Genomic DNA, 26983 nt, shown 5'->3' with positions numbered 1-26983 from the left:
TTTCCCCCCACTTGATAATAATAAAGAGAAACAGAAAAACAATAAGTGGGAATGCATAAGCATTCCCACTTGACTAGAAAAAGCTGTTTCGGAGAAACAGCAAGTGGGAATGCTTTTGCTGAATGAATAAAGCTGAAATTAACTGCAGAACATATGAAAATGTGATAGGAAGTCATCAGAAACTTCAAACTGCAGAAAACAATTGAATCATCTGAAGATTTTTGTAGGGTAGAATTATTTGGCACTAAAATGGCAGAAAGAAACTCATCTTAAAAGCTGCACAGCCAAACCATACATAATATCAAAAATGTCATTAATATGTGCACTAGAAGGGTCTTAATATAATGTCTATCAAGTTTCTAGAAAAATTTCTAAAGAAATTTTGAAGTGGGGCCACCTACTGCCCAGAAACATGTCAGGCATGTTATGAATTAGCAGCAAACAGAAAAGCTTAATTCCTGTCCAGAAAAAGAGCAAAATTAAGCCAAGGTTCACAGCATAGGCTGAACAATATAAAATTAGCTGAATCAGAAAAGAAATTACAAAGAAAAAATTGAATCTTATCTGGTTGAAGAAAATATGAGTAGCTCAAGGATGGGAAGTAAAATGTTGAGGAAGATGGTATTGAATAAGTATCAAAATTTTGAAATTGTGGAAATGTCAAGACTTGGCACAACAATTTGAAATGATTTAAAATGTGTTGGTTGATCAGCATAAAGAAAACAGTGTCATCCTTAGAGGATTGAAAATATACAAACCTATGTGCAAGACTGACCATGAGAAGCAGAGGAAGGACAGAGAGAGAAGCTTATAGAAAGAGAGTTAATACCACTTAAGGAGCTGAATTTATAAAAAAAAAAAACTAACCTGCATGTTACGAGCCGCTGCAGTGATGAAAGCACCGTTGCTGTATAAAGTGGTGGAGGTAAAATCTCTTTGAAGCACGGTTACCTTGACGACGTTAACGAGCCTGTCAGTGACAGAGAGACATGCGCATCACTTTCGTTCCTTTCCTCTCAGGCTTTTTTGAATGGGAATATCAGCTCCGAACAAAAGACTGCTGAAGACAAACCGTAAATGGTATCTAAAAAATTCTTTCAGTCTAAGCGACAGCTATCCTTTGTCTCCAATTGGGGTAACTTTCATGGCTGTAGCTCATTCTCAGCCTTAATCGGAAGGAGAAATATAAAGGTTTATAAATCCTGCTGGTCTCATTAAATAACATGCAGCAACATGGTAGAGCAGAACGCTCAAAAGCAAAACTTTCCCTGCGAACAAACGAGTGGTGAGCTAAAACCGTAAAAGGTATTCAAAAAATTCTTTCACCGTTGGCGTCAGCCATCCTTCGGCTTCGACTGTGCCAACTTTCATGTTTCTACTAAAAACTATTTGGCCACGGTGACGATGTAAAAATGTGCATTTTCTGAGTTTGAGGATTTTTCTCAGAATCAGCGTTTTCCTATACACGAACAAGTCAGCTAAAAAGCTAAACCATAAATGATATTGAAGAAATTCCTTCAATGTGAGTGCTAGAAGGTTCTGAAGATGCTGTATACCAAGTTTCATGTTAGTACATCAAATAGTTAATAAATGGGAGCGATACGAAAATATGTATCGTTTTGGATTTTGTCTGTGATTTTTGGAAAATCTCTTAGTGGATTTCTATTGGGGAAGTGTGGACTTCTTCATGGTCTGGGCCAAACTGTCGGAAAACCGTAAATGCCACACAAATGAGGGTTATATTTCCTGAATCCTGACAAAAATCCCTACGTTTTGATGTATAATTAATTTCAATTGAGTTAAAAATGAGGGACTGAGAAGAATTTGTTCGGAAAAACCAGAACAGCTCAAAAGCTAGAGCACGCACTCTAGCAGTTGAAGAATTCCGTCCATAGACTTCCATTATAAATCTGAAAATCTTAAAAATTTCTTTTAAAGTTTGAAGCTTCACTGAAGCAAAACTGTAAAAGTTAGCAAAAAGCCGAGTTAAACAGTAATAGCAGAAAGATACGGAAACATTTTAAAAGTTGAATGGTGTTTCTAGCTGAAAGTATGCTGAAGTAGTTAAAGGTCAAAGATGATGAAGGTTTAGCTGAATTTTGCTGAAATCTAAGAATTCTACATGCATTTCAATGGGACAAAAAAAACGCAGAAAAAGCTGAATAACGCGAAAACTACCAAAAATATCTTTACCAAAAGACATAGCAGAATTCTCCTGAACAAGCTGAACGTTTTGATACCAAAATTGTTGAAATCGGTTGAAAACTGCGGGACTAGTTAGAGTCAGAAAAATTTAAAGTGAACAACAATAAGTGGGAATGCATAAGCATTTGACTAGAAAAAGCTGTTTCGGAGAAACATCAAAGTGGGAATGCTTTTGCTGAATGAAAAAAGCTGAAATTAACTGCAGAACATATAAAAATGTGATAGGAAGTCATCAGAAACTTCAAACTGCAGAAAACAATTGAATCATCTGAAGATTTTGTAGGGTAGAATCATCTGGCAGTAAAATGGCAGAAACAAACTCATCTTAAAAGCTGCACAGTCAAACCATACATGATATCAAAAAATGTTGATCAGCATAAAGAAAACAGTGTCATCATTTGAGGATTGAAAATTTACAAACCTATGTGCAAGACTAACCATGAGAAGCAGAGGAAGGACAGAGAGAGAAGCTTATAGAAAGAGAGCTAATACCACTTAAGGAGCTGAATTTATAAAAAAAAAACTAACCTGCATGATACGAGCCGCTGTGGTGATGAAAGCACCGTTGGCAGGCTTAGGCTGCATGTTACTAGGTTAGCAGATGCTTTATTACAGTGTAAATCTTAGAGCCTTATTAAGAAATGTAAACTGAGGTGTGTGGTCAACAGGCCTTGGTAGTGTAATTTGAAGAAATTGGTTGACTTTGGGTCATAGCTACAAGCCATACTGCACAATGAATGAGTGTGCGTAAGGAAGAGGCTTTTATTTTGTAGGGTCCCTTTAGTCTTATTTTGAAAGTCTATCATGGATGTGTGTCAAGGGAAGGGTCATGCCCAGCAGTGATATAGAATCCATTTCTAAATATGAAATCACTGGTTTTCCATGTTATTGGGTGAATAGATAATGTATTAGAGCATAAATGGGAGACTTTTATTGTGAAATTCGCTCTGGGGTATGTTGTGAAAAGGTCCCTAGAGTCTAATAGAATCAAGCTGGTAGAGTTTGGGTCATAATGCTGAGCCATTTGCATCAATTAATAGGCGAGTATAACATGGAGGCTTTTATTTTGTAGGGTCACTGGAGTCTTATTTTGAAAGTCTAGCAGGGTTGTGTGTTGAGAAAAGGGTCAGACCCAGCAATGATACTTGATGACTTCCAATCGTTAAATCACTCTTTTCCCCTGTTATTAGGGCAGTAGATGAAGTGGCAATGGGAGGCTTTTATTTTGAAATTTGCTGTGGGGTGTGTTTTGAAAAGCCCCCTAGAGTCTAATTTTTAAAAAGTGGTTGAGTTTGGGTTATAATGTTCAGCCATATACTGGGAAAAAAATATGAGTTTAATGTAGGGGCTTTTATTTTGTAGGGTCCCCGGCATCTTATTTTGAAAGTCTATCAGGGTTGCGTGTGAAGGGAAGGGTCATGGCCAGTAGTCATATTGTATCCACTTCCTAATGTTAAATCAGTGTTGTCTCCCTCCATTAGATTAAAATGTGCTGTTTAAAGTGGTGGAGGTAAAATCCTTTGAAGCACGGTTACCTTGACGACGTTAACGAGCCTGTCAGTGACAGAGAGACATGCGCATCACTTTCGTTCCTTTCCTCTCAGGCTTTTTTGAATGGGAATATCAGCTCCGAACAAACAAGTGCTGAAGACAAACCGTAAATGGTATCTAAAAAATTCTTTCAGTCTAAGCGAGAGCTATCCTTTGTCTCCAATTGGGGTAACTTTCATGGATGTAGCTCATTCACAACCTTAATGGGAAGGAGGAATAAAAAGGTTTGAGAAATCCTGCTGGTCTCATTGAATAACATGCAGCACAATGGTAGAGCAGAACTCTCAAAAGCAAAACTTTCCCTCCGAACAAACGAGCGGTGAGCCAAAACCGTATTAGGTATTCAAAAAATTCTTTCACCGTGAGCGTCAGCCATCTTTGGACTACAACTGGTGTAACTTTCATATTTCTACAATATTTCGTCTAGGCGTGGTGACGATGTAAAAAAGTGTATAATTGTCAAAATCTTGATTTTGGGGTTCGGACAGATTTGTTACCCCCGAACAAACCTTTTTCCTAGCTAAACGATAAAAGATATCGACACACTTCCTTCAATGTGAGTGCTAGGAAGGTCTGAGGAACAACTTCCACAAGGCTGGTGTTGCTACGTCGAACGGTTCCCGAATGGGAGCGATACGAAAAAGTCTGTTTTTTTGAATTTTCAGTTCGGATTTTCAGAGAGCTCTCATTGGATTTCTATTGGGGAAGTGTGGACTTCTTCGTGGTCTGGGCCAAACTGTCGGAAAACCGTAAATGCCACACAGATGAGGGTTACATTTCCTGAATCCTGACAAAAATCCCTACGTTTTGATGTAAAATTTATCTAGATAGAGTAAAAAATGAGCGAGTGAGTTGAAGCTGTTCGGCATGAGTGAAATGTTTGAAAACGCTAGAGTGGCACACTCTAGCAGCTGAACATTCCGTCCATAGACTTCCATTATAAATCTGAAAATCTTTAAAAATTCTTTAAAAGTTTGAAGCTTCACTGAAGCAAAACTGTAAAAGTTAGCAAAAAGCTGAGATAAATAGTAATAGCAGAAAGATACGGAAACATTTTAAAAGTTGAATGGTGTTTCTAGCTGAAAGTATGCTGAAGTAGTTAAAGGGCAATGCATAAGCATTCCCACTTGACTAGAAAAAGCTGTTTCGGAGAAACATCAAAGTGGGAATGCTTTTGCTGAATGAAACAAGCTGAAATTAACTGCAGAACATATGAAAATGTGATAGGAAGTCATCAGAAAGTTCAAACTGCAGAAAACAATTGAATTATCTGAAGATTTTGTAGGGTAGAATCATTTGGCAGTAAAATTGCAGAAACAGACTCATCTTAAAAGCTGCACAGCCAAACCATACATGATATCAAAAAATGTCTTGAATGTGGGCACTAGAAGGGTCTTAATATAATGTCTCCCAAGTTGCTAGAAAATGTATAAAGAAATTTTGAAGGGGGGTTTACCTACTTTCCAGAAACATGTCAGGTGTGTTATGAATTAGCAGCAAACAGAAAAGCTTAATTCCTGTCCAGAAACAGAGCAGAATGAAGCCAAAGTTCACAACATAGGCTGAAAAGTATGGAATTAGCTGAAGTAGAAAAGAAATTACAAAGAAAAACTTTAATCTTATCTGGTTGAAGAAAAAATTAGTAGCTTAGGGATGGGAAGTAAAATGTTGAGGACGATGGTATTGAATAAGTATTAACATTTTGAAATCATATGTGGAAATGTCAAGACTTGGCAAAACAATTGGAAAATTATTTAAAATGTGTCGGTTGATCAGCATAAAGAAAACAGTGTCATCCTTAGAGGATTGAAAATCTACAAACCTATGTGCAAGACTGACCATGAGAAGCAGAGGAAGGACAGAGAGAGAAGCTTATAGAAAGAGAGCTAATACCACTTAAGGAGCTGAATTTATAGAAAAAATTGAACCTGCATGTTACGAGCCGCTGTGGTAATGAAAGCACCGTTGGCAGGCGTAGGCTGCATGTTACAAGGTTAGCAGATGCTTTATTACAGTATAAATCTTAGAACCTGATTAAGAAATATGCACTGAGGTGTGTGGTCCACAGGCCTTGGTAGTGTAATTTGTAGAAATTGGTTGACTTTGGGTCATAGCTACAAGCCATACGGCACAATGAATGAGTGTGCGTAAGGAAGAGGCTTTTATTTTGTAGGTTCCCTTTAGTCTTATTTTGAAAGTCTATCATGGATGTGTGTCAAGGGAAGGGTCATGCCCAGCAGTGATATAGAATCCATTTCCAAATAAGAAATCACTGGTTTTCCATGTTATTGGGTGAATAGATGCTGTATTAGAGTGTAAATGGGAGACACAAATGAGGGTTACATTTCCTGAATCCTGACAAAAATGCCTACGTTTTGATGTAAAATTTATTTCAATTGAGTGAAAAATGTGGGAGTGAGAAGAATTTGTTCGGAAAAACCAGAACAGCTCAAAAGCTAGAGCACGCACTCTGACAGTTGAAGAATTCCGTCCATAGACTTCCATTATAAATCTGAAAATCGTTAAAATTTCTTTTAAAGTTTGAAGCTTCACTGAAACAAAACTGTGAAAGTTAGCAAGGAGCTGAGTTAAACAGTAATAGCAGAAAGATACGGAAACATTTTAAAAGTTGAATGGTGTTTCTAGCTGAAAGTATGCTGAAGTAGTTGAAGGTCAAAGATGCTGCAGTTTTTGCTGAATTTTGCTGAAATCTGAGAATTCTACATGCAATTCAATGGGTCCAAAAATCGCAGAAAAAGCTAAATATCGCAAAAACTACAAGAAATATCTTTACCAAAAGATATAGCGCAGCTCTCCAGAAGAAGCTGAACGTTTTGATACCAAGTTTGTTGAAATCGGCTGAAAATTGCAGAAGTAGTTGAATACCAAAAAAGCGTACGGAAGACGGAATAATAATAATAATAATAATAATAATAATAATAATAAAGAGAAACAGAAAAACAATAAGTGGGAATGCATAAGCATTCCCACTTATTGTTATGGATTACACTTTTCTGTAGTTCATCCTGTTGTCCATGGTGTTTATTAATGTTCGCATGACAGTGTATAAAACAGCAAGTGTACCGTTTAAATGCAGTGGCTCTATTCAGATAGAGCAGATAAATGCAACGCAAAGCAACAATTTAAATTTTAACTTTGTGTTACAAATAAATATTAGGAATATTATGAAATAACTTATTTGAAGGCTGTTTATCTGCGTACAAAGAGTTAAAGCATGAGATTGAATAGTAATGTATTAAAGGAAAGGATTTACAGCTCACAGGAATGCTGCCTTTATCTCTTCGTAGTTGTTTTATTTCTAGAAAATCTGCGCCTGTTTAGAAAGAACATTCTCATATTTTTTAGCAGAATTTAAATATATAACATGCACATTACACTTCTTTATAATACATTCTATACATTTTCTGCCTCCTCCCAGGTCTACCTTGATGTTAAGTATGCTTCAGATCCAGAGGTCAAATTTAACATCTTCATCCTTCCAGCACCTAAGGTCTCTGCCATGGCAACAGCACCACCAGGTGCTTCTGACTTTGGAAATGGACTGTTTGAAAACTATGGGAATCCAAACCCTCCTGTGTGGGGCTTTGGACCTCCACAACCGCCGGCCGTGTTTCCGCCTGCTGACCCACCACCCAGCTATGGAACATACGGGATGTACCCTCCTCTGAATGATTTTGCTAATAAATATTAAACACCCATACAGTTGCCTTCAGGGGGGAGATCTAGCCAAAAGCATGTAAAACCCTTTTGTAGACGTAATATTCTTTACTGATTCTTTTCTTTCCCTTTAGCTCAATTCAGAAAATGTATAAGAATTGGTAATTGTACAGAGCTACAGTTTACCACAATAAATGTGCACTATACAAAAGAGCGTTGATTTCAATGTTTTTGCATGTAAAATGTAATCAAAAGATAGGATCCTGAAATCACTTAATGTTATTTATTAGTGCTGTCAAAACATTGAATCTATAAATAAGTTTGTTCTTTCCTGAACCTATTCTGTTTTACTCCTATCTATATATGTCCTGTCAAAATAGGTTTTTCTAAAAACTCTTGTTTTCAATAGGTATGTGGAGCATTTGTAAAGTCTCCACTAATACACACTGCCTGTGGGGAAGAAATAGCTTGCGTGGCTTAAATAATGCAGAACTCATCCTTTTTCTGTTATCAGTATTAAAATTTTAGACAGTAGAAACTATAGATAAAATAGTGTGACTTTGACTAAAACTTTAAGCTTGTTTATTGAGCTTGGTACAGTGGGGTAAAAAAGTATTTAGTCAGCCACCAATAGTGCAAGTTCTCCCACTTAAAAAGATGAAAGAGGCCGGTAATTTTCATCATAGATATACCTCAACTATGAGAGACAAAATGAGAAAAAAAAATCCAGAAAATCACATTGTCTGATTTTTAAAGAAATTATTTGCAAAATATGGTGGAAAATAAGTATTTGGTCAATAACAAAAGTTCATCTCAATACCGGTACTTTGTTTTATACCCTTTGTTGGCAATGACAGAGATCAAACGTTTTTTGTAAGTTTTCACAAGGTTTTCACACACTGTTGTTGGTATTTTGGCCCATTCCTCCATGCAGATCTCCTCTAGAGCAGTGATGTTCTGGGACTGTCGCTGGGCAACACGGACTTTCAACTCCCTCCAAAGATTTTCTATGGGGTTGAGATCTGGAGACTGGCCAGGCCACTCCAGGACCTTGAAATACTTCTTACGAAGCCACTCCTTTGTTACCCGGATGGTGTGTTTGGGATCATTGTCATGCTGAAAGACCCAGCCACGTTTCATCTTCAATGCCAAGGGTGTCAAACTGGTTCCAGAAAGGGCCGTGTGGCTGCAGGTTTTCTTTCCAACCAAGCAATAGCACACCAGGCTCCATTCATATCATCAAGTCATCATGTTCAGATTAGACTCCCTTGATGAGATGACTGGAGTCTGGTGTGCTATTGATTGGTTGGAAAGAAAACCTGCAGCCACACGGCCCTTTCTGGAACCAGTTTGAAACCTGTGCTCTATGCCCTTGCTGATGGAAGGAGGTTTTCACTCAAAATTTGACGATACATGGTCCCATTCATTCTTTCCTTCACACAGATCCGTCGTCCTGGTCCCTTAGCAGAAAAACAGCCCCAAAGCATGATGTTTCCACCCCCATGCTTCACTGTAGGTATGGTGTTCTTTGGATGCAACTCAGCATTCTCTCTCCTCCAAACACGCCAAGTAGAGTTTTTACCAAAAAGTTATATTTTGATTTCATCTGACCATATGATATTCTCCCAGTCATCGTCTGGATCATCCAAATGCTCTCTAGCAAACTTGAGACGGGCCTTGACATGTACTGGCTTAAGCAGGAGGACACGTCTGGCACTGCAGGATTTGAGTCCCTGGCGGCGTAGTGCGTTACTGATGGTAGCCTTTGTTACTTTGGTCCCAGCTCTCTGCAGGTCATTCACTAGGTCCCCCCGTGTGGTTCTGGGATTTTTACTCACCGTTCTTGTGATCATTTGACCCCACGGGGTGAGATCTTGCGTAATTTAGTCCTGGATGGACTGTTTATCATCCTACCTGGATCTGGAAAATTGATACAGTTTTTAATGTATTCTCATGTGTCTTTTGATAAAATATTTTTTTGGGGCTTTACTTTAGTCCTGTTTCAACCAGAACAACTGAGACCTCAAAGAAAGCTCAAGAGGCTCTGTCAGGGGACTGCTTACAACCTGTCCAAGACACAGATGAGGCCTTGCCTGTATTCAGTTCTGTGCGTGCCAAAATGGAACATTCCACAAACAGTTATGTAAATCTATCCCATTCACCTCTCACTCTGTTTTTTTTTTTTCTGTTTTTTTTTTTCTATTGGAATTGAGTAATTTCAGTTTTTCAGGTAACTCGTCATTATTGCTTTACAAATATTAGTTATTCATTGTTGTCTTGAAGCAACTTTCTCTGTGACGATAACATTGATGAAACATTTATTTTGTGAAGGTACAGTACATGTCTGTCTTGGGATTACTCATCAATTTTGGACATCCTAAAGTTTAGGATTCCTGAACAGCTTCCACGACAGTAGTAGATCTGCACAAACCGATTTAGCCAATATGACTTGGGGCTGCTCTTCAATTCAGTCAGAGCTCAGGTTAGAATTTCAGTTTTTTTTATTTTTACTTGATTTGAATGCATGCCTCACTGTTAACAGCATTACATCCTGATTACAGTTATGGGTTACTTCATTTTTTTTATTTTGTTTTCAGATAAAGTTAAGCTCAACTAGGTAATATGTTAAAGTGTTTAATCTGGGCTGTTTTTTTTTAATGGGTTGGAACAATGACCCATCAGCAGGCCAGTTCCAAGCTATTTTTCTGTTGCCTGATGGTGCGGTGTGGGGTGTTTCCAAGCTCATCAGGAAATGTGGGAGTTCAAGATTCAACTGTTTTCCTATCAGCTTTAGAAATGCCATCTTCTAGCATAGAAAAACAAACTGAAGAGCTACTATCCCCATTTGCAAATACTTCTGCAATTGTACGTGACAATCTGTATCTGCCAACTTGCTTTGGTGGCTTTGTTGGCATTGCCCTTGTATACATCTCAGGGTTTGTGGTCTGACAAATTATAAATAAGCTGTTGTGTGATGTGTGCTGGTGTTGTCTGGTCACTGATGCTGTACCTGCATTACTTGATCAGAGCTACCACTTACTCCATCTAAAAACAAAGGAGGGCCAATGGTTCCATCTGAGGGGACTTTGATTATTACCAGATCAGCTGACCTTTTCATTCGCCAGACTGTGCCAAGGCAAGCTCTCTACTTGTCCTATATCAACACTTTTGTAAGGGCTCATGCTGTAGCTGAGGATGTGTTTGGTCTAGATGAGCACATTCAGGAAACAGTGTGATAATTAATAACCATCTGTCGTGGGAAAAAAGTATTCAACTATTCATCCTAGTTAAATAAACGGAGATCGATGGATTTCACTCAGTCGGCACATTTATTATTATCTTTGCAAAGAGAGAACAGTTCATCATACAGCCTTCATGGCATAGCATTCTGCTCTGTTCTGATCTGGGCGGCGTTCGTCCCCCCTTACTTACAACACTGGAAAGCAGTCAGATTCATAACAAATTACACACACTTTGGTTAACAGTAACATGTTATGAATAAACCTTGAGAAAGAACCTGTTTTGTTATGGGAAAAAGCTATGTCTGGTCTACAAACACCAGCCTGGAGAGAAATGTGTAGCCTTGAGAGAGAAACGGACTAAGTGAAAACTTTTATAGTGAGTAAATAGGATAAATTAATATATAATGGAAGAAAGATAAACATTTTCCGACAACACCATCGGTATCTGCTGATGTCACTTGTGGTTTCTGTGTTTCACAAGCTGAGACTGCAACACATTGCTAAACTAGAAACAATGCAATTACAGAGTGGCAACAGGAAAAAAAATGTACAAAACCATTCTTTTTAAAGGTTTTTATTGGTCTCAGTTAAACAGAAAAATGTCTCTAGTGTAAAACCCTGAGTGTATGTGTGGTTTTTAAAATGATTTTTGTTGCCTAAAAATGGCAGAAAAAATAAACAAAAGGAAGATGTTTACATCTTGTGTATGTGAATTAAAGCTAGGGCATTACCACTGAATTCGCCATTAACATGTGCTTTAAAATCGTATTTGTATTTTTAAAACAAATGTATGCAAACAATTACCCATTTGCACAAATACACCATCATACTATGATGAGAAGCCAAGGTGCAGTTGGAAAATGAAGACAAATAATTGATTAAAAAAAACAAACAAAATCCACAATAACATCAGGATCTAAAATTGTACAGATTTATAACCTAGAGAAAACTCAGCATTCATTAGCTAGAGTGATTTAACAGAGGAGCTAAATGTATTGATAAAAAGAATTTGGGAATCAGTTTTTAATAAATTTGCATTTGCAAATATATTTCTTTTCAAGAATTAGGATAGAATTTAGAGAGACTATTTTAAACTCATATATTACCCTTCAGAGAAAAACACCTCAATTGACAAACTTTGGGGTGGAGCTCCAAAAACATTTGACAAATGAATATGAAAAAAATAAGTGATCCATTAGTTTCAATGTCTCTCACACAAACAACAGTTTGTCTAAACCTCAAAACACAGATGTAACAGGTCACTGGAAGGAATCCTATTTGTAGCACAGCTTTGACTCCTCCAATATGGCAGACACACAGTTACGCCCCAGCACTGGGCCAATCCACTCAATAGTCTATGTATTTTTGTCTATGGTTGCAGGGCTAACGGCTGGTCCAAAGTGAAGGGTCTGGGAGGCTGGTGATTTGCTAAATATTAAACAATAATTCCAGCATCTAAATAAGGTAAAGATCCTGACTGTTATATTCAAAACCAACACAGGTATGACATGTGATGTTACGCAATAAGATTACACCAGGAAACGAACGCAGCACTAACGTTTGCTACGATGGTAATGTCAATGGCTGTAATTATAAACGATTCTATCTTTATAATCAAATCAGCAGAAAGGACAGTTTTACCTGTACAAATGAAGTATCACTGCAAAAGTAGAAGATTTTATTTAATTCTGAGCTTAATGGTTGGGATAGTGTACCTCTGGATGGCGTAAAAAATAATCTTTAATATCTCTGAAACAACAGTAGTACACATTTTCTTTATTTTTTTTTTTTACAAATGACCATTTTAAATGCAAGGATCTGCACTGACCACTCTAACTTTCCTATTTTTTTTTAAATTATCATTACACTGTCACAGGCACAGAGCAACAAAATTAACTCTCTTCATTTAACCCATTTCCTTGGGGATAAGGGTCAAGGTCCCAACCGGTAGGCTGCTTCTCCCCTTCAGTCTATTTGCTGAGTTTTTTTCTATCTTGGTTGGGTGTCAGCTTCAGACAGCTAAAGCTCCTCCTGTTTGATGACGCGGTCCAGGGTGTCACCACTGTGCTTCTGAATTGCAGAGCTATGAATTACTCGCGGGGCTTGCGGAAATCACTGCTGACACCACATTCCATCTGTGCGCACCATAAGATATCGCTGATATCTTATGGTGCGCCCAGATGGAACGTGGAGTACTTGTCTACCCATAAGTTGTATGGTGACAGTTTAGACCAAAGTGCAGCTTTAAGGCTCTGAGATAGCCAGCCAGACGAGTGTTTAAAGCACATTATGTCCTAAACTGTTGAAATAAAATTATGTTAGAGGGCATCTTCCATGGGTAAATGTCCAAAACGCACCCTGCCATAAGCTGTCATTTATAGCTTGTAGCGCACATGTTCAAGGCTTCCACACAGCTGAATGGGTTTGATAGACATGCTCAGTCAGTTAGATTTGGTTAAGCCCCAGTCATGTTCCCTGCTTTAATAAACATGTTATTAAAATTTTTTTTTATACTAATTTGACAGTTTAACACTGGATCCCCTACAGAATTTGTTATGGTCATGTTGTTTAATTATTAACAAGGTGTGTCTAACTTTTCTCCCTGACACACCTCGGCCAGGTCAAGATCTGCAATTGCAATCGCACCAAACAGGAAAAAGAACATAGAGAAGATCCGGTTTGTCAGATTAAAGGGGTCATAGAATGCAAAACCGAGTCGAGGTGCTAACGTCTCTGTTAAACACTTTAAAAAACTCTGAAAATGGAATACGAAAGGTGGATTCTTGATTCTCGACGTCGGAGTACACAGAGTGAAGCGAAAAGACTACAACTGTGTAAACAGACCCCATTTCCGTTTCCGGTGGCAGGGGAATATTGACTATTCCTACAGAACTCAATGGGATTTACAAAATGCTAAATAAAACAAGACAGGAACGGTTTTTCTTCACGAAACTTTTTTTGGAACGTCATTGAACAGCGCTGACGACCCGGTGAGTAGCATATTTAAAAAAAAGAACGTTTAAGGTTGTTTTAAGGACATTATCCGACATGCACTATGGCAGCCATTATGAAGCAGCCAGGGGTTCATTCTAAATGAGCCAAAAAGCAGAGACAGGAGCAATTGTCAAACTTTTGGTGTCGATCATTCGATTTCATCCTGGACACTACAGAAAATGGGCTTAAAGTGTAAAAAACCGAACTTCTCCTTTAAGTGGGCGAAATGGACGTACAGAGAGGTTGAAACCCCATCGACACCTCCTTTCTCTGCAAGTCTCACAATTCTAAACTGCCACCATAAAACGGCTGGGTGCCGGTAAGGCAGGTGGGGGGGGAGCAGTGCTGCACAGTAGTTGACCAAAATCCCGGATGATTTTGAAATTCCTCCAGACATTTTTTTAGGTATGAAAAGTAGGACATATCCGGGAAAAAGAGGATGTCTGGTCCCCCTACCATATCAACAATTTGGATGTTTCAGTGAGTGTGTGCTTGTTGCTATGATGTGTCTTTGCTCAGTAGCTTCGCTCGTTGTAAACAAACCAATCAGCACACAGCTCATCTAAATATTCATGAGCATACCATAAAAGGAAGAAAACCTTTCGTTTAATTCTAGGGCTTTTAACCAGGCTTGAATTAGGGCGCAAATATGCCATTTTCAGCCAAACCAGTGTTACACACCCTATTCAGAGACCTTACGGACCAGCACCAAATACCCTATATAATCATTCTATGACCCCTTTAAAATATGGTAACGACAAATTGGTAACTTGAACTCCTCCACTTCAGGCAGTGGAGGAGTGAGGGAAGAATGGAGCGGGAGATCGATAGACGGATCGGTGCGGCTGCTGCAGTAATGCGGACGCTGCATCGGTCTGTCGTGGTGAAGAGAGAGCTGAGCGAAAAGGCAAAGCTCTCAATTTACCGGTCGTTCTACGTTCCTACCCTCACCTATGGTCATGAAATCTGGATCATGACCAAAAGAACGAGATCCCGGATACAAGCGGCTGAAATCAGCTTTTTCCGCAGGGTGGCTGGGCTCTCCCTTAGAGATAGGGTGAGGAGCTCGGTCATTCGGGAGAGGCTCAGTGTAGAGCCGGTTCTCCTCCACATCGAGAGGAGTCAGTTGAGGTGGCTCGGACATCTTCTTCGGATGCCCCCTGGACGCCTCCCTCGGGAGGTGTTCCAGGCACATCCCACCGGGAGGAGGCCCAGGGGACGACCCAGGACATGCTGGCATCCAAAACAAATGCCCGAGCCACCTCAGCTGGCTCCTTTCGACGTGGAGGAGCAACAACTCTACTCCAAGCTCCTCCCGGGTAACTGAGCTACTCAACCGATCTTGAAGGGTGCGCCCAGCCACCCTGCAAAGAAAACTAATTTCGGCCGCTTGTATTCGTGATCTTGTCCTTTTGGTCATCACCCAGATCTCATGAATATAAGTGAGGGTGGGAACGTAGATTGATTGGTAAATCAAGAGCTTTGCCCCCCGACTCAGCTCCCCCTTCACCACGACAGTGCTATACAGCGACCGCATCCCTGCCGACTCTGCACCCATCCGTCTGTCAATCTCAGGCTCCATCAATCTAAGATTGTTTAATTGAATTATTATTGCAAACAATTGGTACTTCAGCATACCAGGAAGCAGATTTCTCATCTCGATCAAAATATTTATTTTATACTGAGAGGCTTAAAAGTTAAATCAAATCCAGTCACAAATACTTTCAAGAGTACATCTCTCAACTTCAAAAGAAACTTCCTATCACAGGCATGGATGAAGAGATGCTGAATTTGGAAGTAGAGAACAACAGAGATGGGAAGTAACGAAGTACAAATACTTCGTTACTGTACTCAAGTAGATTTTTCTGATATTTTTACTTTACTACTTATTTTTATGGCGACTTTTTACTTCTACTCCATACATTTTTACACAAATATCTGTACTTTCTACTCCTTACATTTAAAAAAATTGGCTCGTTACTTTAGTTTTGAATCATTTCAATGGAGTTACCGTTATTATTTTTCACGTCATCAATACCAAATTCAATCTAATTGGATGGAAATCTACATTGCATTTGACGCACCACTACAAGATGAATGGACAGATTCGGCGGTATTCATTGGCGGCAAATCATTGCAGCTTGGTGGCGGCGGCGTTAGTATAGTAGCATGGACGACGAGATGATTGAAAATGAACACAACGGAGATCTAGTCCTATTGGCAGACATCCATTTAAAATGTAGGCAACGGCATGAAAAAAGTGGCTTCTACTTTTACTTTTATACTTTAAGTACATTTACAAGTCTGTGCTTTGTTACTTTTACTTGAGTAAAGAAGTTTAATCAGTAATTCCACTTTTACCAGAGTATTTTTTAACACAAGTATCTGTACTTTTACTCAAGTACGGAAAGAGTACTTTTGCCATCTCTGGAGAACAAACATAGTTCATGCAAGCAAATTTTGTATGATCCTAGTTATCCCTGTTACAAACATCCACAAAAGATAATATTTGGGCAAAAACTGCACATATACTGGATGCTGATGGGAATTTTGTTTAATATGTCATATTAGATTAGGCGTTCTTTACCGCATGTTTTTCTCCTGTGAAATTAATAATATCACACATTTTCTCATCGAGCCCAAGGAAGTCGAAGTGGAGCAGGATGGGAGGAACAGCTGTGGCTGTAGGCTTTGGTTTGCGCAGGCGGTCTGGAGCGGAGCGAAACAGAGTGGGGCGGTCACGAAGGAGGTGGGATTTTGGGGTTATTGCCTTTAATATATGCAACTTGTGTTAGATCTCCTGTGTTAACTACATTCATACATTGCAAGTGTCCCGCATGCACAGTAGAGGACGCAATGACATCACAAGCGAGCATGCTCTGTGAATACGGAAATAAACATGGATGGTAGTGCTGGAGCACATCTGGCAATTTTTAGCAACCTTAAAAACTCAATCTTCTAGACATAAATCTATTTTTTAACTCACCTGCTCCACGTCTTGTTTTGTTTTTTGTTTAATGCTATTACCAATAATGTTTTCCTCAAACTTTTCACAGCCTCTTCTGTGGTTTACAAGTGAAGAGTAGATTAAATTCACTGAGTGGCATTTTATCACAAAATTATCATAAAATGATATCCATGTTGTATCCCTTCTCTACATTGGAGATCATCAGATAACACATCCCATTGACATACACCTCTCATGTGACATCAACACAGACGGAAAGTTTGAATAAGAAATGTATCATGTGACACAGTGACTATGACAAGAGGAATTCCTTAACCCTAGATAGAAAAAGTGATAAATTATCCCCATTGTCTCTTCAGTTAGGTGCTGTTATGAAAGAACTATTGTTTGCCAAAGCGGTCAGGCATTTGTAATCTAACATTCAGTTTCTACTCATCTTTTCATTTCAGAAGTCAACAGGCTTTTCTCAGGTTGACGGTTTTTGCAGATAGTGTATTATATAGTATAGTTTTAGTATATACTATAACATGTGCAAAACGAACATTTCATCATGGAATGTGAGGCTTTAAAATCCAGTTTCTCAGGTCTTGCAAGTTTGCAACCAGATATAAACACGGCAGAACATGACAGAGCCACTGGGTTAACAAGAGCTTTCTTGTTCTTCGTACTTTGAAATGACCATCAAAAGCTTTCATATTGAATATGATGCCATCAACAACAGGAACACTTTTACAAATGGAGATACCATAAATGGACGGATCATCCTGGAGGTCTGCGTTGGTCTGAGCACTATGGAGAGCATACTCATGTTTACTGGTCTGATGAGAAGTACTACAATGTTAAGCATCATTTGTTAAGAGAATCAAGACAAGATGGTAATGTATGAATTTAGATTCAAAGGGACGTAATGTGCTAAATCCCTAGAATGCTGATGTGCTAGTTTAAAATGTCTTTTTTTTTAGGCACTGAAGTCATTGCGAAAGGAAGACATGTTTTTCCTTTCAGCTTTAAGATACCTGACAGGTATTTTATTTCTATAAGGTTTATATTCTGATCTTTTTCAGATTCTAATCCTTGTTTTTTTTCCTTTTTTACCAGGAAAATGCCATCATCTTTTTACTCATCTGTGGGTAGAATTGTTCATAGGTTAGAGGTGGAGCTCCATCAGTCCATGAAGCTGACAAAAACGGCTAAAACACACTTCACATTTATTTCCACAGCAGACATGGATACACCAGGACTCATGGTGAGAAACCAAAAAACAAAACATACCTCAAAAGAAATCCTTTCTAGTGCTACATAAAATAAAATTACTTGTTTAAGATGTTTTTTAAAATAAAATTTGCTTTTAGGTTTCCCAACATGGGAGCAAGGATAAAAGCTTTGCTTTTGGTTCTGGAAATGTTTCGATGGATGTCTTTACACAAAAGATGGGATACAAACTTGGTAAATATCTGGTGTTAAAAGAGGAAAACTTGTGTGTTCAACACTATTAATACTTAAATGTCACCTAAACATCACAAACATTCAAACTCACACAAACAAAAGATGTGATTTTTTCAATTCAAATTATTTATAGTCACACAGTCAGACTGGTCAAATTTTTTTTATCAAAGTAAAAAACAACTGATTGCATGCACTCATTGACTCTCTGCAATCCCTCACAACTATCATGCACATAGCAAAAGTGGAGAAGAAACCAGCAAGAAACCTCCAGCAGAACCAGGCTCAGTGAGAGCAGCAGATATGCAGATATTGACATAAATTAAATAGGTTATTTGGTGCTTGGGCCCCGGCAGAAGACTTACAGGTGCTGGTCATAAAATTAGAATATCATGAAAAAGTAGATTGATTTCAGTAATTCCATTTAAAAAGTGAAACTTGTATATTATATTCATACATTACATACAAACTCATATATTTCAGATGTTTATTTTGTTTAATTTTGATGATTACAAATGACAACAAATGAAAATCTCAAATTCATCATATCAGAAAATTAGAATATTACTGAAGACCAATAAAAACAAAGGATTTATAGAAATATTGGCCAACTGAAAAGTATGAACATGAAAAGTATGAGCATGTACAGCACTCAGTATTTAGTTGGGCCTCCTTTGGCCTGTATTACTGCAGCAATGCGGCGTGGCATGGAGTCGATCAGTCTGTGGCACTGCTCAGGTGTTATGATAGCCCAGGTTGCTCTAATAGTGGCTTTTAGCTCTTCTGAATTGTTGGGTCTGGTGTATTGCATCTTCTTCTTCACAATACCCCATAGATTTTCTATGGGGTTAAGGTCAGGAGAGTTTGCTGGCCAATTAAGAACAGGGATACCATGGTCCTTCAACCAGGTACTGGTAGCTTTGGCACTGTGTGCAGGTGCCAAGTCCTGTTGGAAAATGAAATCTGCATCTCCAAAAAGTTGGTCAGCTGCAGGAAGCATGAAGTGCTCTAAAACTTCCTGGTATGTGGCTGCGTTGACCCTGGACCTCAGAAAACACAATGGACCAACACCAGCAGATGACATGGCACCCCAAACCATCACTGACTGTGGAAACTTTACACTGGACTTCAAGCAACGTGGATGAAGTGCCTCTCTTCTTTTCCTCCAGACTCTGGGACCTTGATTTCCAAAGGAAATGCAAAATTTACTTTCATCAGAGAACATGACTTTGGACCACTCACCAGCAGTCCAGTCCTGTTTCTCTTTAGCCCAGGCAAGACGCTTCTGACGCTGTCTGTGGTTCAAGAGTGGCTTGACACAAGGAATGCGACAGCAGAAACCCATGTCTTTCATACGTCTGTGTGTGGTGGTTCTTGAAGCACTCACTCCAGCTGCAGTCCACTCTTTGTGAATCTCCCCCACATTTTTGAATGGGTTTTGTTTCACAATCCTCTCCAGGGTGCGGTTATCTCTCTTGCTTGTACACTTTTTTCGACCACATCTTTTCCTTCCCTTCGCCTCTCTATTAATGTGCTTGGACACTGAGCTCTGTGAACAGCCAGCCTCTTTAGCGATGACCTTTTGTGTCTTGCCCTCCTTGTGGAAGGTGTCGATGGTCGTCTTTTGGACAACTGTCAAGTCAGCAGTCTTCCCCATGATTGTGTAGCCTATAGAACTAGACTGAAAGACCATTTAAAGGCTTTTGCAGGTGGTTTGAGTTAATTAGCTGATTAGAGTGTGGCACCAGGGGCCATCAATTTTGAACCTTTTCACAATATTCTAATTTTCTGATATGATGAATTTGAGATTTTCATTTGTTGTCATTTGTAATCATCAAAATTAAACAAAATAAACATCTGAAATATATGAGTTTGTATGTAATGTATGAATATAATATACAAGTTTCACTTTTTAAATGGAATTACTGAAATCAATCTACTTTTTCATGATATTCTAATTTTATGACCAGCACCTGTAGATGCTGTGAATCAACATTTGCTTGGATTAGAAAGCTGGGGAAAGGATTAGAGAAATCTTACCCCCAAAAAAGGTGCAAGGCTAGGAGAATAGACCCCCAAGCTGGGGATGAAGGGATAGAAATTAGAGGAGAGGCAGAGCAGTGCAGTCAATAGCAGTGATGGAGAGAGAGCAGTGCAGTTGATCAAACAGTTGATAGCAGAGTGATGATTGTTTGAAGTACCCTTGAAAAACAGATTCCCTGAATGATTTTGGAGAATCTTGAAAACCTGAACTGGGGGATAGAAGGAGCTAGACCTGTATAGAATGAATTGGATAAGCGGAGTAAATGACGCCATGTCTATAGGAGAGACCTACAGCAGCAATATTGGGTAGTCCTGAGATAATAGAAACCTTGAGGTTGCATCATTGTGATGTCAAGCACCAAACTTTACAAACTTGATAACCTACAAGATGGGCAGGACTGATGCCCTGTGGTGGGCTAATAAATGCCAAGCTCAATTATGTTGATGATGAGGGTTAGCAGAGATGTGTCTGTAAACTGAAATCATTTAAAGTGACAAGACATGAATTTGAACTTGAATTTTCAGCCTATTTGATAAAAGAAGTGGTGTGAAGACTTTATGTATGCTACGTGATATACAATAGCGTAAGTGAAAGCCTAAAAAGCAATTGCAGCGAGCATGTTAACTAAAGGATACATTTTATTTTGTGTGGTTATTGTCACAAATGTTTACTGAAATGACAGTTAGATGCGTTCAAGCACGCAGTTTTCTAGATCTGTTTTAGCCTGCTAAAATTAAATGAGTTTGAATAGTTTTAGATATGCAACCATGTGAGTCCAATAAGGAATTTGGGTTCCAGTAATTGGAAAAAAATATTTATTTTACTACATAATGCGGGACATGTAACAAATGTTTACTTGATCAATTAGGCGAGGATGGTTTTCAGGCGGTTACACCAAAGCCTTATTATTCGACTAAACTTGCAGTATTGGGTTCAAACAACTTAACTGAAGTCAATGACAAGTCAGACAGTGAAAAAACAATGTTAAAACAACTTACCTTTGCTCTATAAACAACTAGAACAAGCTCAGTGTTTAAATTTAGCCAAAGAGAGGTCTAAATTTAACTTAAGCTGCTTTTCAAGGCAACAGATGAACAGAGTTAGTTAGTCTACATCGCAATGTCTTACAATGCAGGAATTAGTTACCTTAAAATTGGAATGGCTGTGACAAAGCATACTGAACAAACTGAAAGGGACGTTGGAACCACTATACAAATACTACATCAACTCATCCATCAAAAGCAACATGAAATCTGCTGATAATTCAGCCATGACATAGATTAAACAGTGAAAAGATGTTGAAAATCCAGCTAGGTCCCCTGTAAAGCAAGAATCTGAGGATTTAATTAACGCCGTAAAGCTGTGGGCTGCAGATGCACGTGCGGGGGAATTAATGCTGTTCGTGTTAGTGAAGTAAAGAACTGAAGCAAAGAATGAGAAAAACTTTTGAGTCTTAGAAAAATACCTCTCACCTGAAGAGCTGAACAGGAAGGGAGCCAAGCTACCAGCTGAATGATGGCTTGGGGGAACAAGGGAGGCTTTTGAGGAGGCGGAGGGAGCTAAGGTGTGGCGGAGCTAAAAGTCCCTGCAGCATTGAATGGATCAACAGGTGTTGCAGAGGAGAGAATCCCTGCTGAAGCAGATGCAGGAGGGACGGAAAATGAACTTGTGAGAAGCCTGTGTGGGCATGCTGGACTGAATCTGAGCCAAAGCCAAGGATCAGTGCAATGTGTTAACAGGAGCCGCTGCACATTAAATAAACATAACCATGCACTTGATGACTGAAAGTTTGCTTACGTGAAGGAGAGGCACTGGGCCAGGAGCTAGATGAAGGGGGTCTTAGAGATGATTGGCTTAAAAGGTATTGCAGTCCAGATCTGATTGGCTGAAGCTTAACGAGGGACATTGCAGGTGGTTTAGGTCTTCCAGACGGAATTTTCACTTAAGCTTCATAGGTCTAGTTTAGGGGGGGGGGGAAATCCAGTTTTGAATCCATTAAAGAACACCAATTGATATGGCTCATGGACAAGAAGGGCATTTAAACTTTTCTGCACTGTGGGCTTCAATAGGAAATACCAGCAAGATTATTCCTAAAAACAAGCAAACAGTGAAATACAGAATAAAAAAGCACTGTTTATGTAACTCATTCAGGTATTCAGCAGTACGCTTGCTAGTGTCTAGTTTTTCAAACGCAGAGAGAACATTCACATAATACCAGAGTGGTAGACAGTTCTTAGCCCATATGACCAATAAGTGTCTTTCCATTAGATCAGTCTTGTCCTAGTATTTCTTTCTTTTTCCCACTGACAGTGTTTTATGATTCAGTCTGAACATTTGTCTCCATTTTATAGGTGAGACTCTGTCTGTCTCCATCAAAATCAATAATGCCTCAAGTCGCTCAGTGAAACCCAAACTTGAACTGTATGAGAAGAAGAGCTTCTTCACTCAGGGCAGAAGGAAAATTGAAACAAAAACTATCCTAAAGGAAAAAGCCGAAGCTGTTTAAGCGCAATCAGGCAAGAAAACTGTAACGAAGATGATCACCATCCCAAGAGTGCTTCCTCCATCCATTCTAAACTGCTCAATTCTTAAAGTGGAGTACAGACTGAAAGTAAGACTCACCAGTAGAACCACATGGAACTAAAAGAGTCTCTATATTACAAAACTCACAAATGTGATCCACACATGCACAAGATAAGATCCACATATGCACAAGATATCCCAAATGCACTGCAATATCCACTCATACACAGGATAAGATTCACACATGCAAAGCACGATCTACAACTGAACATGATTCAAATAGGCACAGACAATTTACACATTCATAAGACAAGATTCACTAAAGCTTTGTGATGCATATGCCATTATATCTGAATGTATAATCTACTAGTGGTCTTTGAGCATTACTGCATTTGTGTAGGGATTTTTGAGAATCACCTGATGGGACTTGATGCACAAATGCATTTTTCTAACCCGGTATTATTTCCAACAAACTAAAATAAAATCCATTGTTTCAGCCAATCAAGAATGTAAACTACAGAGGAGGACATTTTGTTAAATGGAAGAGTAGGGAGTCACTGCAGCAAACACAAAGAGGGGGAGACTGACCACATGGCAGATCCATACCATATTTGGATGCTATATCCTAATCCAGTTACAGTTTTTCATATGACCTGTGTTTCTTTTTTTTTTTAACTACCTTTGTTTCAACATTTTTAAAGACATTTTCTGAGATTCTATTAAACACACAAAAAACACAAACTTTTAAAAAAGACATTTTAATTTAGTCCCTGAAAGTATAGCTAAATCATTCATCCTCCTTGCGTAGCTTCCAGACAAGACCGCTACCGTGCTCTACAATCTACCCGGCTTTCTAATTCCACGGTTAGCCTCTAGAGTTTGACCTGAAAGTGTCCATTAAATTTTGTTCCAGTTCATGATTGTGTCCCATTTGTTGATTCTTCTCAAAAATAAGAATTTTATATCTTTGTTTGAAGCCTGAAATGTAGAAAAAATGTTGAAAAGTTTAAGGGGACTAAATACTTTCACAAGGCCCTGTAATAAATCCATAGGAAATCACTTGTGACTTTAAAGCAGTACTTAGGTACTTTTCCAAAGGGGAGAGACTTTGAAATCTAACCTCTCCTGCCTCTGCTGCCACTGTCCCAATATACAAAGACATGCTTAGGGATTTTTTTTTTAACATAGACGATAAATCCATTAGGTCAAAAATAAACATAATTAGATGTAATGCAATGTTGAATGTTATATGTCATTTAGCCGATGATGTTAGATGAATCTCCTTTGATTAGCACCACATTGGACTAACCCAGGGGTCGGCAACCAACGGCTCCAGAGCTGCATGCGGCTCATTGACGCCTCCTTTGCGGTTCCCTGGAGCTTTTTCAATAATTTATGAAAATTTTTTTTTTTTTTGGTGTATTTATTTGAATATGGTGTGCAGGAGATCAAACACATTCATTATGTTTTCCAGTGCTGTAAATATTTGTATAATAAATTAATTTAAGAAATGAATGCAAACATTTATTTCAACGAAAAAGTGCGTCATGGCCATAGAGATCAGTGGTCAAAGCCTGCAACACATGTCTCAGTGCAGCGCGGTGACGGGCAAAGAAAGTGGTGGGTGTGTCTTGGGCCATGGATCCCAAAGGGAAAAAAGGAAGATACCTGATGAGAACAGATGATTCAAAGAAGAATGGACCAAAGCATTTGCTTTCATTATCAATGCGGATGGATTGCCTAGATTTTTGCTTTGACACGATAATTTGTCAAATAATAAAAATAGTAATTTGGAAAGGCATTTCCAGGGAAGGCTAAATATGCAGCCGATCACAAAGTTGTAAGAGAAAACGTGCGATTGCAGAACTTCTGGAAACATTAAAGGAGCACAAAGATAGATTTAAGAAAATTGATTGCCTCTATGAACTCCACTACTGCTGCTAGTTTTGTTTCAAGCATGAAAAAAAACGTCCACAGATTAAACAGGTAGCGCTCTGATGCAGGTATGTGAATTTTTTTTCCATTTTTCTCCTGCAAATCCTTAAAATAAAAATAACACCAGGGAACAGTGTTGACGGAGGAGGAGGGATTTCGTGGTTAGAGAGCACTGCTATGATGGATGTCAGTTCCTGCTTGGTTCCTCATGACTCAATTAACTCCCAACAGAAACACGTCCACCATAGACAGATTCCTTTATTGTGTTTTTATAATTTCATCAGTGCAACAAAACTTAAACTGCCCGCTGAAGGGCGGTGAAGCGGCACGCGGTGAATTCCACGTTGTGAGAGCGTCCACTGCTCCTCGCTTACCTCATGCTGTTATGTGACATTTGCTCCAGTATTAACATTTAATCATGAATGCTTATTATATATTTAAGCCCACATTTTTTATAGTGGTCTAATACACTTTGAGCCCATGTTGCCATACAAGGCTTATGTAAGACTTTTAAAATTTTTTTGGCTCCAGACAAATTTTGTTTTTTTTGGTCCAATATGGCTCTTTGAGCAGTTTGGGTTGCCGACCACTGGGCTAACCGAAGGGAAGTTAGTTCGCACTTGTGCATATATTGGTGAGTTGACTGTCCCTCCACATGAATACGGAGATCTGTTTGGTTTTTGGGTGTGTCCTGGAGCGCTTTAACTTTAGACGCCAGGCATTAGACTACAGTAAAGACTGATAGTCATATTTAAGCATCTCTTAAACTACTTTAACAATTAAAAGGTATGGATTAAACTTTAAAAATATTGATTAGACAAAAAATGTAAATCTTCAACTTTTAAAGAAATTAAGCACAAAATGTGTTTTTAACTCTTACTTTTTGTCTTGCAGGTGTATCTTAATATCAAATTTGCTGCAGACCCAGTGGTTAAACTCCCCATTGTTATTTTACCTGAAGATAACAGCAGAGTGTCTGATGAAGAACAACCATTTCCTCCTGTTGGGTTTGGATTTGAAGCATAAGGAAACCAAAACCCACAAAGCTGGGATGCCACATCACAAGCAATGAGTCTTCCCCCTCCCTATGAAGCATCTGCCATGTACCCCCCGTTCCCCACAATTTCTTAGACTAAACCATGACTGCAGTATAATTTTGGCATAATGTCATATTTTTAGCTTGACATGAGAACAATATGGTTGTACCTGCCTTATTTACTTTGCACTTTGTCAAGACACTGTCGTGCTTATCAGCATCTACCTTTATGAGAGATGCTGATAAGGATGACAGTATCCTGACATCCTTATCAGCATCTACCTTTATGGAGGAGACTAACCTTACAACTTCTTTAAGCCATAAGGGATTTTGCTGTTTGGGTGTTTAACATGTTAAGCAAAAAAAAAAAGAAAACGTTCTTAGTGTTTCACATTGTTCTTCGGTGTCTCTTTTTTTGAGGGTTTTCAAAGCAAATGTTGAAGTCTCCCACAATAATAATCCAACACCATGAAAATCTTATTGATTTTTTTTTTTTTTTTTTTTTTTGGCATAGAACAGGGGTGTCAAAGTAGTTCCAGAAAGGGCCGTGTGGCTGCTGGTTTTCTTTCCACCCAGGCAGTAGCACACCAGACTCCAATTATCTCATCAAGGTGAGTCTAGTCTTAACCTGATGACTTGATGGGATGAATGGAGTCTGGTGTGCTATTGCTTGGGTGGAAAGAAAACCAGCAGCCACACGGCCCTTTATGGAACTACTTTGACACCTGTGGCATAGAAGAACCAAAAAGTTTTAGAACATTCAAGGTGAGCTCTTTACTTGGAGAGAGAAGATGAAACAGGGACATTTCTGCAACTGGTAAATATAAACAAATACACAGCCAACAACTCTCAGTGGGTTTCGGAGAAGAAAGATAAATCGGTTAAAATTATCCAGTTTATCAATTTTATAGATTTGAAAATTTCTTCAAAACATATGCATCAGTTTGTGCAGAAGCAAGGCTCTGAATTAAAATTAATCTATTCTGAAGTAGATTAAAATGGAGTATCAAACGATTTCAGTAAAATCATGTATGAACACTTCAAACCCCTCACCTAATCAGGGAAAAGTCTGACTATGTTAGCCAGACGAGGGCTAAGCTAGAAGATGGAGCATCTAGTTCTTATTATTTTCGAATCTGAAATAAACTTTAAAAAATCTAAAATCAGCTAAATATTTTGCCACATTTAAATTGAGAAGGAAAAAAATGTATACCATGTCCAAGCTTTATATTGGCTAATATTTGTTAATGTTGTTTTTTTCTTCACTGGATTATCCGTTTTTAATGTTTTTATGGTGTTATTCATATTTTTAATGTTTTAAGTGTTTTATTTTTTAATCCATTGTCTAGTTTCTATCAGCAGCT

At 38.6% G+C, this 26983-nt stretch overlaps 1 pseudogene; it reads left to right on the top strand.

Annotated features, from left to right (window-relative positions):
• The first annotated feature begins 17230 nt into the window (after window positions 1-17230).
• On the top strand, window positions 17231-26010 carry LOC119777350 (annotated as a pseudogene).
• The last annotated feature ends 973 nt before the right edge of the window (window positions 26011-26983 follow it).

This window comes from Cyprinodon tularosa, unplaced genomic scaffold, assembly GCF_016077235.1.
Source record: "Cyprinodon tularosa strain WSP-4 unplaced genomic scaffold, ASM1607723v1 ctg1227, whole genome shotgun sequence".
Lineage (NCBI taxonomy): Eukaryota > Metazoa > Chordata > Actinopteri > Cyprinodontiformes > Cyprinodontidae > Cyprinodon > Cyprinodon tularosa.
Note: the sequence above shows the minus strand (reverse complement) of the source record. Positions and strands in the feature narration are given on the sequence as shown.